The following is a 16,609-nucleotide window of genomic DNA, read 5'->3' on the forward strand; positions in this document are numbered from 1 at the left end:
TGTCCAAAACAATACATAAACATAATACTTGTTGTCTTGCTATAAGTGCTTGGAGCCAATTGTTTTTGTTAAGATTACATCATGGCTTTTATTAGGGGTCTTTTTTACTGGAACTTTCCATGCTTGGTCTCATTTTAGAAGGGATTATATCTCCAAGCTATAATCCTTTATTAACTATGGTAGCTTTCCAAGTGTAGAGGAGAGGTATGTTCATAGCTCCTAGTGTAAGGCTGTGGTGTTTCCATGTGACCTTACACTGCTGTTCTACAGCACTGCAAGTATCTAACTCAAAGCCACTTCTAGCTTTTCCCCCTCTTTTTAAAAGGGGAATACTTAAAGTGAAAAGAATTATGTCACTAATATCAGTGATGGGTTTCAGTACTCAAGATATGGAATTGGGATTATTGACTTCCCGGCATGCTGTTAACTTGATCACATTGCTTATCCCATATATTTATGAGAGCTTTATTGTGCTACACACTTAAAAAGATAACCAGAAATAAAAATTTACATACCATATGACCAAATGAATGTTAGTTCAAGAATCTAAACTCAGGTTCTGACAGCTGGGAATTTAAACTGTAAATCTAAGTTTACAAAACATACGTGTATGTTTCTAGGTATATCGTAGGTAATCACTTGTTAGTTTTAACGGCTGGTCTTAAATGTGTGCCCATCCAAATAACCAGTAAATCTATAAAATACTTATCAAAAGGTTCATATGACCTAGATTTAACATTCTTGAGGTACTATGAATTGAGCCCTGTGAAGTTTTTTTATATATAATTTTTCATTTTATTTTTGGGGTATGTGGTGGTGGTTTTGTTTTATCCCTTGGGGAATAGGGTGCCAGGTCCTGCTCCCAGGGGGTCGGGGGCCCTGGAGGGGGGGTTGCAGAGTGAACCCATCCACCACTTGCGTTGCAGTGGTACCTCCTGTCCCACAGGTCTGGGCCTGGCTGCCTGCTGTAGGTGCTGTGACCTGGCATCATGATGCCAGAAGGATGGCTGGGCCAAATTTGAATGAGAGGCATTGTGATCTGGTGTATAGGGTCACAGTGCCACTCTCAAATTTTGGCCCCAAAAGATAGATGCCACTGGCTTGGGGTGAGATTTTTGTTCTATTTCATTTTGTTGTTTGTTTCATTTTGTAGTGTTTTGCGATTAAAAACGTGAGCCTTTAACTATGAAGCATGGCTCTGGAATTTACACACACACATTTGACTTTCACATGTTTATATTTTTTACTATGTAGAAAGCTTCACTTGTTAAAATGTGGGTCTGTTCTGTTCTGTTCTTTCTTGTGGATGGTCACCAGTCTTGTAAGCTCCCCGGGTCTGAGTAGTGACCATTCAATATTATAACTTTGCGTCTCTCAGGCACGCCCCCAGGTGCCGACCCTGTCTGGATTTAACTGTTGTTGCCTTTCAATGTTAATGTAAAAGTAATCCACGACTGCTGCATGATTTCCTCCCTTCTGTAAGAGAACTTGTGCTGCTTGTGTATATATGGCAAAGTTCTATTTCCATTGTGTTAATATCAGGATGAAAAAGCTGCATTTCATAAATGCTTCTTATCACTTTCTGGACCATATATTCCAGTACAATTCCAGTATTTACAGAATGTACTTAAGGTTTGTCTCATGGGGCAATTATTCTGATGTTAGTTTTGAATTGCAGATTAATCTGCTGCATGAGTAGTTTTGCACCCCTGATATGCTGTTTTTCATATAATTACTCTTGGGAAAATAGATCTAGGAATTACTGGGTTTTTTATCAAGAGGTCACATGATATGAGAGAGCAAGAAAGAAAAGCCTCAGATATTGGAGAAATTCTTTAGGACAATGATGCAACTACACTACATTGCTAAACTAGAACTGAGGGTGCACTATATGTAATGAATAGATTGCTCACACTGTAAGACATCATGTGTGTGTTCCCATTCCTTTTTAATAATCTGCTCTTTTACTATGATTCATGGCTTGGGTGAAAAAACTCTGCTCATAACTAATTGTTAAATAGACACATGTATAGAAAGCATGCTCTTCCATAATACAGTGGAAACTTATTAAATGTGTTTTACTCCTCTTAGCAGCTATTTATTTAGAAACCTGTGCTACTTTACAAAATGGTCTGTATGGTAGAAGGTGAAAATACTCAAGTCTATTCCTTTAACAAATACTTAAGTGTGAACTCTCATGTGAAGTAGTTATGAAAATTTTATTTTTGTTTAATCTGAATGTGGCCCTTATGTCAGCTTTACAAGTTTGAATTTCTTTACCCATGGATGAGTTGTAGCTTAGCAGTAGCAATTTGTGCTATCAGTGTGTTTTGGCAGGATTTACTGCTAGGATGTGAAGGTAGCAGAGTCTCTGTATTCACTCAGGGCTTGTCCACACTTAAAACAGTGCAGTGGTGCAGCTCCGCTCCCCTGCGATGCAGTAGCTAGGTCGACAGGAGAATCATTGGGGGTGTGGATTTTTGTGCTTATACTGACCTAATTTCCTAGTGTAGACCAGGTCTCAGTTTCTGCTGGATTTACCAACTATTTACTCTTAGGGCACGTCTACATTTGTCAAGTTACAGCACTGGCAGTTACAGCGTGGCTCAGAGAGCGCCAAAGGAAAACTGCTGTTGTGTGTTCACACTGACACCTGCCTGCGCAATAGCGTGTTCACACTTGCAGTGCTATTCAGAGCAGTGCACCCTGCACCGGTTTCTCTTTTGCTGCTAAGACTTGTGGGAAGGCGGAAGGCGTCACGGGGCATCCTAGGTCCTGTCCCAGTGCCCCATGATGCATTGCTTCGCATCCCAGCAATCCCTGTGCTTCTGTCCTTTGGCACCATCTTTCAACAGTTTGTGTACTGCGCACCCTGCCCTGCCTCTTTCGGTCTGCAGGAATTGATCCTGAGCTGTTGACCAGTATGCTGCTTGCACTGACCAACACATCACGAGTGGCAGTGGAGTTATTCCTTAAACTACAAAGGCAAGAGGAGTGCGACATTGATCTTGCCACACATACTAGCTACGACACAACATTGCTTGTGGCATTCACAGAGGTGCTGACCACAGTGGAACACGGCTTTTAGGCTCAGAAAACAAGCACTGAGTGATAGGATTACATCATGATGCACATCTGGGATGACGAGCAGTGGCTGTAGAACTTTTTCATGAGGAAAGCCACATTCATGGGATTCTGTGATGAGCTCGCCCTAGCTCTGCAGCGCAAGGACACAAGAATGAGAGCTGCCCTGTTGCTGGAGAAGCATGTGGCAATTGCACTGTGGAAGCTGGCAACTCCAGACTGCTACCGATCGGTCGCTAACCAGTTCAGAGTGGGAAAGTTGACCGTTGGAGTCGTGTTGATGGAAGTGTGCAGGGCCATTAATCGCATCCTGCTCCGGAAGACCGTGGCTCTGGGCAACATGCTTGACTTTGTGGATGGCTTTGCACAAATGGGCTTCCCTAACTGCGGAGGGGCACTCGGCACGCACATGCCAATTTTGGCACCAGCCCATCTAGCCACCGAGTACATTAATCACAAGGGGTATTTCTCAATGGTTCTCCAGGTGCTTGTGGATCACCATGGGTGTTTCACAGACATTAACGCAGGCTGGTCCAGAAAGGTGCATGACGCACATACCTTTCAAAACACTGGCCTGTTCAAGAAGCTGCAAGCAGGGACTTTCTTCCCTGACCAGAAGATCACCGTAGGGGAAGTTGAAATGCCCATCGTGATGCTGGGAGACCCTACCTACCCCTTAATGCCATGGCTCATGAAGCCACACATGGGGCAACTTGACAGCAGCAAGGAGTGGTTCAACAACAGGCTGAGCAAGTGCAGAATGACTGTGAAGTGTGCATTTGTCCATTTAAAAGCCCACTGTATGGGAAGTTGGACATGGCCGATGACAATATTCCTATGCTTATAGCCTCATGCTGTACACTCCATAATATCTGTGAAGGGAAGGGTGAAAGCTTCACGCAGGGCTGGACTGCAGAGATCAGCGCCTGGAGGCTAAGTTTGAACAGCCAGAGACCAGGGCTATTAGAGGGGCACAGCGCAGGGCCATAAGGATCCAGGGATGCTTTGAAGCAGCAATTTGAAGCTGAAAGCCACTAATAGCTGTTGCTATGCTTGGGATTGCAGTGCTTGTAATGCTAGGAGGTGATGGATGCATGTGATGCAATAAGGGGCCTTAACATAATTGTATGTTGCTTTACAGTGCTGTTTTTGCTTTCACTTAATAAAGATTGCTTTCAAACAAACAATTCTTTTATTGAAAGACAACAAGCAGAGGAGAGAATCAAATGAAAAAAAATCATCAGCAGGGAGGGGGATGGGGGAAGGGAAGGTCTCAAGAGGAGGAGGGGTCCTGGGATGGCTACAGATTTGTGTACGTCGAAGGATCATACCCAACCTTCTCCTTTGGAATACGATGCAGCGGGTGCTGTACTTCAGCAAGGCCAAACTGCAGAGGGATGGGTTTTGAGTGCAGTGGGTAGTGGGAGTCCACACTGCTGGACTGTGAGGAGGGAGGAGTGGAGCTGCGGGTAGAGAGTGGAGCCAGGAGGTTGATATCAGTGTATTGGCGATGTGTGGGGAGCGCATGGGAAAGAGTTTTGCGACAGCAGCTTCAGGGGAGGGCAGGTGCAGAGCTGCTTAGTTTGAAGAGCTAGTATCGCCTGGAGCATGTCCGCTTGGTGCTCCATAACTTCTTAAGAGCCGCTCCGTGGCTTCTTTCTGGTGTTCCGCGTTCTCCTTTCGGTCCCTCTTCTCGCTGTCCCACCACTCCTTCAATTATTTTTTCTCAGCGTCTGAGTGCATCATAACCTCATGCATAAAGTCCTCCTTAGTTCATCTTGGCCGCTTTCTAATTCTGCGCAGCCATTCTGCTGCCAATAACAAAGAGGAAGGCTGTGCTCCCAAGATCATCTCTGTGAAGTTTAAATGCAACATTTTACAGAAGCGGTATTGTTTGCAACACAGACAACACTGTTTTAATACTTTAATACAGTCAGTACTTACACACCTGTCACTAACTGGCTGACCCCAGGCAAGCACACATGAGCCACAAGACCCCCAAAATGGTGAGTAGCCGCAGGGGCAGGGCAGTGATTTCCCTACCCCCCCTGAATTTTCCCAACACCCCCCCCCCAGTTTTGTGAACTAGTTACATGCCAATTTAGTGACTGTTTGGAAATTTGAATTGAAATTGAAACATTAATACACATTTTAAAAGCATATACAATGTATGATAAAATACATGTATCTGAAAAAGTATAATAGATTTGAAAAGTATGAACATAGACTAGCTTCCTTATACAGCTGTAGTTTTTTATGACCATGTCAGTGCATTCATTTTGGTGATGTTGGTCAACCTATCAGAGGGGTAGCTGTGTTAGTCTGGATCTGTAAAAGCAGCAAAGAGTCCTGTGGTACCTAATAGACTAACAGACGTATTGGAGCATGAGCTTTCATGGGTTGCATGAGCTTGCATCCAACGAAGTGGGTATTCACCCACGAAAGCTTATGCTCCAATACGTCTGTTAGTCTATAAGGTGCCACAGGACACTCTGCTGCTTTGGCCAACCTAATAATTTCAAATGATGATTTGTAAGCAAAGTCTAAATGAGCTCTCCCTGACAACTAGTGATGAGCTGGCGGAAAAGGCTTCAGGACCAGATTGTATTTACATTCACTCCTAATCTACCTAGGTATCCACAAAACAGAGCTGTGTTGTCCAAGTGATAGATTTTGGCTGGGGTTGGGTTACAAATCACTTGAATGTGGGGGGGAGGATGAAATGTTTTTCTTATTGTATGAATAAAGGGCAGTAGAACTGTACTTAGCCTGTGCTGATTGAGGGCATCAAGAGAGAGGGTGGGGACCTGTCCCTCTCCACTGTTTAAAGACAAACTGATTAGGATCCATAGGTAGTCTTTTGTTCTGTTAAGTGACCACTGCAGCTGAAATCACTGATAATCAGGTCTAAGTGCTTAGTCCTGCTGTGGGGACAGTGTTCCCGTGGGGACAGTGTTTCTGTGGAAGAGACGGCCCAGCCTGCACTAGCAGTGAGGTTCCCCCACTGAGAGCTCAGCTGAAATCACTGAGAGCTGGGTGGAACCTCAAGAGACCAACTCGCAGAGGTCACAGTGGCAGGTGGCAGCAGAAGGTGACTGCGCAGGGTCATTGGCAACAGAGTGGTGGAGTGAACGGTGGCATAACGAACAGCAGTGGCCAGAGCGAACAGTGAGCAGCTGGAGGAATGAGCAAGGTGCCTTCTTGCCCCCGACCTGGGAGGGGTACTCACGTGAAAGCACCTCTGAATTGTGAGTCTCCACTGACCAAGGACAACACCAGTAAGTGGGGTGCAGTGGAGGGAAAAGTGAGGGGCACGTTAAACAAATATTTGTTTGTTGGACTATATTTTAGTGACGTTGCTCCAGAATGCTAGATTTGTGACTGGGAATGGAAACTTATATAAATGTTTCCTAGTAGGCCAAAATTTTTAAAATGCATTATTTGTCAAGGTTGTTATCTCACATCGTTGCTAGCTTGAGAGGTCATTATGTTGGGGAGTTTCTGTACTAAACATTTTTATTATTATAATTAACTTTTACATAAGAATGGTCATACTGGGTCAGACCAATGGTCCATATAGCCCAGTATCCTGTCTTCCGACAGTGGTCAAGGCCAGGTCCTTCAGAGGGAATGAACAGAACAGGTAATCATCAAGTGATCCATCCCCTGTTGTCCATTCCTAGCTTCTAGCAAACAGGCTAGGGACACTCAGAGCATGGTGTTGCATCCCTCCCCATCCTGGCTAATAGCCACTGATGATGGACCTATTCTCCAGGAATTTATCTAGTTCTTTTTTTAAATCCTATTATAGTTTTGGTCTTCACAGCATCCCCTGACAAAGAGTTCCATGGGTTGACTTTATGTTGTGTGAAGAAGTACTTCCTTTTGTTTTTTTAAAACCTGCTGCCTATTAATTTCATTGGGTGACTGCTAGTTCTTGTGTTTATGTGAAGGATTAAATAACATTTCCTAATTCACTTTCTTCACACCAGTCAAGATTTTATAGACCTCTATCATATCCCCCCTTAGTCGTCTCTTTTCGAAGCTGAAAATTCCCAGTCATTTTAATTTTTCCTCCTGTTTCATACCCCTAATCATTTTAGTTGCCCATCTCTGTACCTTTTCCATTTCCAAGATATCTTTTTTTGGGATGGGGTGACCAGATCTGCACACAGTATTCAAGTTGTACACGTACCATGGATTTATATAGGGGCAATATGATATTTTCTGTTTTACCTATCCCTTTCTTAATGATTCTCAACATTCTGTTTGCTTTTTTGGCTGCCGCTGCACATTGATTGGATGTTTTCAGAGAACTATCCACAATGACTCCAAGATCTTTCTTGAGTGTTAACAGCAATTCAGACTCCTTCATTTTGTATGTATAGTTGAGATTGTTTTCCAATGTGCATTACTTTGCATTTATCAACACTGAATTTCATCTGCCATTTTGTTACCCAGTCACCCAGTTTTGTGAGATCCCTTTGTAACTCTTCGCAGTCTGCCTGGGACTTAACTATCTTGAATAGTTTTGTATCATCTGCAAATTTTGCCACCTCACTGTTTACCTATTTTTCCAGATCATTTATGAGTATATTAAACAGTAATGGTCCCAGTACCGACCGCTCAGGGATACCACTATTTATCTCTCTCCATTCTGAAAACTGATCATTTATTCCTACCCTTTGTTTCTCATCTTTTTACCAGTTACTGATCCATGAGAGGACTTCCCTCTTATCCTATGATGGCTTACTTTTCAAAAGTCAATTTAAATTTAAATACATTTTTTTTAAATTATATTTTTTTAGAAATCTAGACCGGGTATGTGTTTTGGTGTAACTTGCATTATCCTTATGTTAAATTTGCATTATCCTAACAAAACATTTACTTTATTCATATCTCTTTTATATATCTCATCAGCCCTGACACACACACCCTGTAAATTCGAACACCCCACCTAATTTCAATTCCTGGGGAAACCACTGCAACAAAGTATCCACAGGGGCCTTTGCAGTGGAGATGGGGTCGCCACCGAGTATCGCGTCCAGCTCTTTGTAGAACCGGCAGCTCGTCAGCACAGCACCGGAGCAGCAGTTTGCCTCACACCCCTTGTGGTAGGCATTCCGCAGCTCCTTCGCTTTGATCCTGCACTGCAGTGTGTCCCAGTCATGGCCCCTTTCTATCATGCATCTAGAAATCTGTCCATAGGTATCATAATTCCAACAGCTAGAGCGCAGCTGTGACTGCACGGCCTTCTTTCCCCAAATGCTGATGAGGTCCAGCAGCTCAGCATTGCTCCAAGCAGGGGATCACCTGGTGTGAGGAGCAGGCATGGCCACCTGGAAAGATGCGCTGAGACCACTGCGCGCCTCACCGAGCAAACAGGAAGGGGACTTTCAAATTTGCAAAGGAATGTATGGAGTCAGGCTGATGGTTGGTCACCTGAGGTCAGGGCAGTAGGGTTCAAACTGATGACCAGAGAGATGAGAACAGGCATTGTGGGACACCTCCTGGAGGCCAATCGCAGCGCTGTAATCACCACGGTGTCTACACTGGCACCGCAGCGCTGTAGCCCCGGTGCAGAAAGCTGTATGCCTCTCATCAGGCTGTGTTTTTAAAGAGCGCTGCATCTGCGCAGTTTCTGCAAACAAAGTGGCTTGGCAGTGTGTACACCTCAGGAGTTACAGCGCTCAAAGCTGCTTTATTGTGCACAAACCTGTCAGTGCAGACGGGGCCTTATTTATTATTTTGGTTGCAAGTATGACTGCTATTGCTGTAGGACAACATCTATAACTCAGTACAAAATCTGTTCTAATTGTGATGAGGCAGATACCTGAAACTATTTGATGATTGAGTGTAAAACAAGATAGTAACATCTTTTCATTATTGCTGTGGCCTGGATCTGAAACAATGATCAAGAAGATAAAAGCTCCATCTCATCATCATCCGTTCATTTAAACTACAAATGCCATTTAGATAGATCAGACTGTAATTACTGGAGTAGAAACTTGCTTAGGACAGTGTGACTAATACTCCCATTCTTGTTTTAAAAGATTAATTAAATAGTCTCTTGGGTTGTTCAGTAATAGGTGTGGCAGTGCATTGGTTTTGGCTTTCTTATGTGAAACACCTTTAACACCACAGTGCTCCCCTGACTGAGTTCTGACTGAGGAGTATGTCATTGACTACCAACACCACCATTTTCTCTAACACCATTAATTACATTGCTATTGATATAATTGGGGATGTCTTTGATTGCTGTCAAGTATCAGGGGGTAGCCGTGTTAGTCTGTATCTACAAAAACAACAAGGAGTCTGGTGGCACCTTAAAGACTAACAGATTTATTTGGGCATAAGCTTTCGTGAGTAAAAACCTCACTTCTTCGGATGCATAGAGTCATTTGATTGCTGATGGCCCAAGTTTGGCTGACAGAGGTGAAACTTTGAGTTATCTACAGGCACGTCTTCACTAGCACGTTAAAGTGCTGCCATGGCAACACTTTAACATGGCTGTGTAGTCTCAGCATCAGAGCTGGGAGAGAGCTCTCCCAGTGCTGTAAAAATACTACCCCCACGAGGGGAGTAGCTACCAGCGCTGTTGCACTGTCTACACTGGCACTTTATAGCGCTGAAACTTACAGCGCTCGGGGGGGGCGGGGGGCTGTCACTTCCCTGAGTGAGAAAGTTGCAGCGCTGTAAACTGCCAGTAAAGACAAGCCCTACTTCTCTAGTTCCCCTGCCAGAAAAGGGTAGACTATGGTAGAACATTTCTCTCTCTCTCTCCTATTCGCTGCCAGGGTGGGAAATTAGCCTACCTCTGATTTGCCAAGTCTGTACAGAACCCCGAAGAATTTGCTTACTCTTTAGCCCAGTCCTGTTTTATGGAGGTAACCTTTTCTAAAGCTAGGATGGATTGTTTGCCCACCTTGAGCTAGCTCTGATGAATGAGCCCCTTGAAATATTGTGTATAGTTTGCTTACTAGGTTCATTTTCCACTGTGCTCCTAAATGCACTATTAAGGTCCTGATCCAGAAAAGATTCAAACTATTCTTGCAGAAAGTTAAGCATGTACATGAGTCTTTGCAGAGTTATAGTCCAAGTTTACTATTCAGAGTAGACCTGAAAGAAGTGACAAAATATACCACCAAGCAATTAAAATTTGTAAAGCTGCCAGAGCTATCTGAACTACCTTAGCTGTATAACTGTGAACAATTACTAAATGTGAAGATCTACATTAATTGAGTTTAAAGAATGATTATTTTATTTTTACAGTACTTAAATTGTAGGTCCATGGTCCAGCAGATTTTGTAATTTTAATTAGTGCCTAAGTACTGGTACAGGCTGATACTTGAGAAATTCCATAACAGAAGTGGGAGAGGCTGCTCTTATGCTGTGTGCAGTGCTGTATTATCTGCTCTGCAAAGCTCTATTTTGAATCATATGAGTAAGTTCTGAATTTTAAACAGGAAATATCTGCTGGGAGTTTTAGACAAAAGAACCTTCATTCTGAGGAAACTAGATTAGAAGTTAGGAGCTCACAGTTCTAGTCACAGAAAAATATTAACCTATCTCTATATCAATGAAGAAATATTAGATTTGACTAGTTAGTTTTTGACTCCAAGGCACTTGAGCCACACGAGAAGTGAGAAATCAAATTACATCAGGGCAATAAAACAGAAGCTGCTCTTGCAACTCTCTATAAAAAAAAATATACTTAAGCCTTGATCCTGCAAGTAAAAGCATGTCTGTATCCTTGTGCCCCCTCAAAGCCCCAATGCAGAAAATGGGGCTCTGTCCCTGCATTGTAATTTGTAGGATCAGCCCTGTGATTGTGTCCTAGGGCCAAGATTTTCAAAAACAGGAGCCTAAAATTAGGTTCCTAAATCCATATTTGGGCACCTAAATTAGTGAGTTGATTTTCAAAAGTGTGGCGTGCCCAGTAACTCCCATTTGAGGGTTTACCTGCAGTGAGATTAGAAGCCACTTTAAGTTCCTGGTTTTTGTTTTGGTTAATTCACTTTGGAAGGGGTCCTTGTTAAACAACACTTAGTTGTATAGATCCTAGAAATATGGTAGGGTGCTTAACAGAAATAAATGCTGTTCTCAGAGTGCTTTTTAGGGAAATTTTAGAGTATTAGGTACTGGGGTGATTTACTACTGAACCAATGCCCCATCCGTTGGGTTAGCTGTGTTAGGGACATTGTGCCATTTCAGGTACTGTTTTTCAGCCAAAGCATAAAATCATTTTGATCATTGATAAATTTGTGGTAACTTTCTACGAAGCCAACTGTCCTAGCTAAATTCCAGTTTGGATAATTACATTCTATCTGCTTAGGTTCTTAAGACAGCCATCGCTATGCTATCTAAATACCTGTTCTGCCTAGCTACATTCCCCTTGCAGTTTCAATGGCACAGGGTATATTATATTGAAATCCTAGAGAATGAAAGGCACTGTCTACTTCTAGATAATGTTTATTTGTAACCCACTGCTAGTGTTAATGTGCACACTTATCCTATGATAATACTTTTTTTAAGGGACTAGAATGTCTTATCTACATACAAACAAAAGTTCCACTCAGATATGTCCGCCCTCTAATCAAGTGTACCATTTTTGTTCTCTGTTTTGTCTACTTTGAATATAAGGTCATTGGGGACACTTATCTAATCTTCCTTCTCTGTAACGCTGATTACATTGTTGGCACTCAGTACATAATATTAATTACCAGAATATGCCTTGCTCAAGTTGCTATTGCTATATCAACATGCAAATATGTGTAATAAATAATAATAAAGATGGGTGATGTTTTTCCATCTTGGTATGTTAGAGCAAGGGAATCAACTCCTTCTGACTAATTCAAGCAATTAGATTGTCTAATCACCAAACATTCAATTCACTTCATAACAATAGGCCTCAAAGTTAATAGCATTACTTACGTGCATTGAGTGGACATAGAGCTAGAAAATAATCAGTTTCTAAGAGGCAATTACACTAGGTATGTGTACACAAAAGAGGCACATTGCCAAGGTCCTGTGTGGAAGTCTATTCTTCTATTGGCTATGTTGTACCTGTTATGATAGAAAAAGGAGTTTTTAGTATTCATGGTTGTCAATCGGGTTCCTCTTACCTTTGCCGTGTTTAATTTTAGAAAAGATTAAAAGTTGTTAGTGAAAAGTTGTAAGAAAAGCACCACAAAGAAGTTAATATCTAGTAGGCTCATGCTCTAGGACAGTGGTTTTCAAACTGCAGGTCTTAGGTCACGGAATGGAAGGCACTGGGTTGCAGCAGCTCTGGTCAGCACCGCTGACTGGGTCATTAAAAGTCCTGTCTGCGGTGCTGCCTGGCTAAGGTAGGCTAGTCCCTACCTGTTCTGATACTGTGCTGCGCCCCGGAAGCAGCCAACAGCAGGTCTGGCTCCTAGGCGCGGGGACCACTGGACTCTGTGCACTGCTCCCATCCTGAGCACTGGCTCTGCACTCCTATTGGCTGGGAACTAGCCAATGGGAGTTGGGGGGTGGTACCTGCAGGCGAGAGCTGTGTGGAGCTGCTTGTGCGCCTCCACCTAGGAGCCAGACCTGATACTGGCCACTTCTGGGGCGCAGCAATGCCAGGACAGGCAGGAAGCCTGCTTTAGCACTCCTGCTGTGCCACTGACCGGGAGCCATCCAAGGTAAGCCCACGTCCCGACCCCGTGCCCCAATCCCATGCCTCAGCCCTGAGCTCCCCCAAACCAGGAGCCCCTTCCTGCACCCCCAGCCCAAAGCCCTGACCCCTTTCCCTAGCCCTGGGCCCCCAAACCAGAGCCCCCTCCTGCATCCCAAGACCCTCATCCCCAGCCCCACCCCAGAGCCTGCACCCCCCAGCCCAGAGCCCTGGCCCCCTCTCAAACCCCAATCTGTTGCTCAGAGCCCCTTCCCACCCTGAACCCCTCATTCCCAGCCTCACCCTGCAGCCCTCACCTCAATCCTCTGCCCCATCCCCAAGCCCTACCCACACCCCAAACTCCTCATCCCTAGCTCTGGGTTGCGGGCATCAACAATTTTCTTCAACTGGGTCACCAGAAAAAAGTTTGAAAACCACTGCTGTAGGACAAGAGTAAGTACCCTTGACTAGTATCTCTGGATGATCCATCACTAGTGATCTGGCTTTTTTGCCTGCTATTGTGACAAAAGGAGGAGAAGGGACAAGGTAAATCTGTAACCATATATAATAAATACTGTATCCCAGTCCTGATTAAGGTAAATAGCAGCTTTATAGATGCATCCAACTCACATCTGTACCCCACTGTTCACCCTACTACCATGTTAAAAGTACATTAAGGACCCAGTTCAAAGCCTACTGAAATCAATGGGAAACTCCCACTGACTTCAATGGGCTTAACATCAGGCTCCAAAATGCCTTTGCACTTTTCAGCAAAGGCCATCCAGCCAAACAAAAGAAGTTGGCTTGTTAATGTATGGAAGTATTATTGAAGGTAGAGGTGTCCTTGATAAATCCTATGATGTTTTGAGGACTGTGGCAATGGCCAATAAAGGATACTGCATAGACAACAAATGTAGTTTTAGTTAACTTTTTGTTCCCTGGATGTACTGTAGTTGTGAATTCCCACCCAGATGACATCAGAGTTCCTAGTTGCTGTCTCCAAAAGAGGCAAAAGCTGGGAATTCCAAATATGATTTTTAAAGAGGCTTTTTAAACACGACTTAAAACAATTGGGATTTACAGTAAAAGATCTAACAAATTCTGAAAAATTGTGGATGAGAACCACCCTTTAAAAGAGCCTAATACAGGGGTTCTCAAACTGGGGGTTGGGACCCCTCAGGGAGTCATGAGGTTATTACATGGGGGGTTGTGAGCTGTCAACCTCCACTCCAAACCCTGCTTTGCCTCCAGCATGTATAATGGTGTTAAATGTATAAAAAGTGTTTTTAATTTATAAGAGGGGGGGGGGGGGGAGTCGCACTCAGAGACTTGCTATGTGAAAGTGGTCACCAGTAAAAAAAGTTTGACACACGCTGGCCTAATAGACACAGTAAAGATTCCATATTCAAGATTGTAAGTACAATTTAAATAGCTTTCTAACTTTGACCCCCGCCTCCTGGCAATTCCTCAGTATTGAAACAGTACCTGTTAGACTTTGGAATTAACTTGTTTTGTATCAGAGGGGTAGCCGTGTTAGTCTGAATCTGTAAAAAGCAACAGAGGGTCCTGTGGCACCTTTGAGACTAACAGAAGTACTGGGAGCATAAGCTTTCGTGGGTAAGAACCTCACTTCTTCAGATGCAAGTAATGGAAATCTCCAGAGGCAGGTATATATCAGTGTGGAGATAACGAGGTTAGTTCAATCAGGGAGGGTGAGGTGCTCTGCTAGCAGCCTGAACCAATCTACACGGGAGGTCCACTTCCTGGACACCACCGTACAAATAAGCGATGGCCACATTAACACCACCCTATACCGAAAACCCACCAACCACTACGCCTACCTTCATGCCTCCAGCTTCCACCCCGGTCACACCACACGATCCATCGTCTACAGCCAAGCACTGAGGTACAATCGCATCTGCTCCAACCCCTCAGACAGAGACCAACACCTACAAGATCTTCACCAAGCATTCTCAAAACTACAATACCCACACAAGGAAATAAAGAAACAAATCAACAGAGCCAGACATGTACCCAGAAGCCTCCTGCTACAAGACAGACCCAGAAGAGAAACCAACAGAACTCCACTGGCCATCACCTACAGTCCTCAGCTTAAACCTCTCCAACGCATCATCAGTGATCTACAACCCATCCTGGACAATGATCCCTCACTTTCACAGACCTTGGGAGGCAGGCCAGTCCTCGCCCACAGACAACCTGCCAACCTTAAGCATATTCTCACCAGCAACCACGCACCGCACCATAACAACTCTAACTCAGGAACCAACCCATGCAACAAACCTCGATGCCAACTCTTCCCACATATCTACACCAGCAACACCATCACTGGACCTAACCAGATCAGCTACAACATCACCGGCTCATTCATCTGCACGTCCACCAATGTTATATATGCCATCATATGCCAGCAATGCCCCTCTGCTATGTACATTGGCCAAACTGGACAGTCACTACGCAAGAGGATAAATGGACACAAGTCAGATATCAGGAATGGCAATATACAAAAACCTGTAGGAGAACACTTCAACCTCCCTGGCCACACAATAGCAGCTGTAAAGGTAGCCATCTTACAGCAAAAAAACTTCAGGACCAGACTCCAAAGAGAAACTGCTGAGCTCCAGTTCATTTGCAAATTTGACACCATCAGATCAGGATTAAACAAAGACTGTGAATGGCTATCCAACTACAGAAACAGTTTCTCCTCCCTTGGTGTTCACACCTCAACTTCTAGCAGAGCACCTCACCCTCCCTGATTGAACTAACCTCGTTATCTCCACACTGATATATACCTGCCTCTGGAGATTTCCATTACTTGCATCTGAAGAAGTGAGGTTCTTACCCACGAAAGCTTATGCTCCCAGTACTTCTGTTAGTCTCAAAGGTGCCACAGGACCCTCTGTTGCTTTTTGTTTTGTTTTGGTTAAGAGTGAAAAGGGGTGGAGGAGGAAGAATTCAGACTTTTAATGTGATTACTGTTTGAGGAAAAATTCCAGTAACAAGCTTTTAACAAGGGAACAGTGTGTAAAAAGCTTATTGTAATAGACAAAACTTTTTTTTAATAAAATTTTTAAATGAAAAGTCTGAAAAAACAAAATACAGAATTACCCAAAACAGCCTATAATTTACCTGCATTTTTTATTTTACCAGAGTCCTTATTTAGAACCTTCTCTGGATGCAGATGCAGTTAATCTGTCATTTTGTAATACAACAGAACATTAAACCTTATGACAGGTTTCAGAGTAGCAGCCGTGTTAGTCTGTATCCGCAAAAAGAAGAACAGGAGTACTTGTGGCACCTTAGAGACTAACAAATTTATTAGAGCATAAGCTTTCGTGGACTACAGCCCACTTCTTCGGATGCATATAGAATGGAACATATATTGAGGAGATATATATATACACACATACAGAGAGCATAAACAGGTGGGAGTTGTCTTACCAACTCTGAGAGGCCAATTAATTAAGAAAAAAAAAACTTTTGAAGTGATAATCAAGATAGCCCAGTACAGACAGTTTGATAAGAAGTGTGAGCATACTTACAAGGGAAGATAGAATCAATGTTTGTAATGGCTCAGCCATTCCCAGTCCTTATTCAAACCGGAGTTGATTGTGTCTAGTTTGCATATGTAAACCTTATGTAATTACTGAGGTCATGTCCACACTATGGGTGCTACTGCAGCTATGCTATTGTAGTACAGACTCTCTGCTCCCTTCATCCATCAGTTGGGCTTTTCCATCAGTTAGTCTGTAATCCAAGACCTGGCCGTGTCTGTGCCTGGGGGTTAGGTTGGCTTAACTACGAGCAACATTGGTAGGTTGACCAGGATCTACACAGTATAACTTTATAGAAATAAAAGAAGACAAG

At 43.5% G+C, this 16,609-nt stretch overlaps 1 long non-coding RNA gene across 1 annotated transcript; it reads right to left on the minus strand.

The window, feature by feature from the left end:
• Positions 1 to 4,263: 4,263 nt before the first annotated feature.
• On the minus strand, positions 4,264 to 16,609 carry LOC128839371 (uncharacterized). Its single transcript, XR_008445406.1, has 3 exons — positions 16,285 to 16,609; positions 12,019 to 12,150; positions 4,264 to 4,937 (listed from the first exon to the last, which is right to left on the minus strand). It is a non-coding gene; the product is annotated as an uncharacterized LOC128839371 (long non-coding RNA).

This window comes from Malaclemys terrapin, chromosome 6 (assembly GCF_027887155.1).
Source record: "Malaclemys terrapin pileata isolate rMalTer1 chromosome 6, rMalTer1.hap1, whole genome shotgun sequence".
In the NCBI taxonomy this organism is placed as follows: domain Eukaryota; kingdom Metazoa; phylum Chordata; order Testudines; family Emydidae; genus Malaclemys; species Malaclemys terrapin.